The sequence below is a fragment of the Penaeus monodon genome, chromosome 31 (genome assembly GCF_015228065.2).
Source record: "Penaeus monodon isolate SGIC_2016 chromosome 31, NSTDA_Pmon_1, whole genome shotgun sequence".
Taxonomy (NCBI): Eukaryota; Metazoa; Arthropoda; class Malacostraca; order Decapoda; family Penaeidae; genus Penaeus; species Penaeus monodon.
The window spans coordinates 34,529,301-34,529,680 of NC_051416.1; positions in this window are offsets into that span (position 1 = coordinate 34,529,301).

A 380-nucleotide genomic window follows, 5' to 3' on the forward strand; every position below is an offset into this window, starting at 1 on the left:
AAAATGATGAAGTGGAACAAATGGAAAACTAAATCGCCCTCCTCGAAGCTTCCATGCCCACACAGGACCCTCTAAAGGAACACGAGGAGGGCCGTGAGCGAGAAAAACTGGCGCCTGAGGGGGAAGGCCACTCTCGGACAGGACACCCAGTAAAGGTGTCGCCGTAAATATGCGTCGTCGAAAAGGACGGGGAAAAGGGGGGATGCGTAGAAAACCCTTTTTTTGGAAAAGCGGAGGGCGGGGGTCTCCGGGGGAAAGGGTATGGCACGGGATACCAAAGGAAAAAGGGCGGTTTTGGGGGGGGAGATGGTTTTTCAAAAAGGGGGAAACATGGGGGGAGGAGGGGGGGGAGGAGGGGGAGAGGAAAGGGGGAAAGGGGG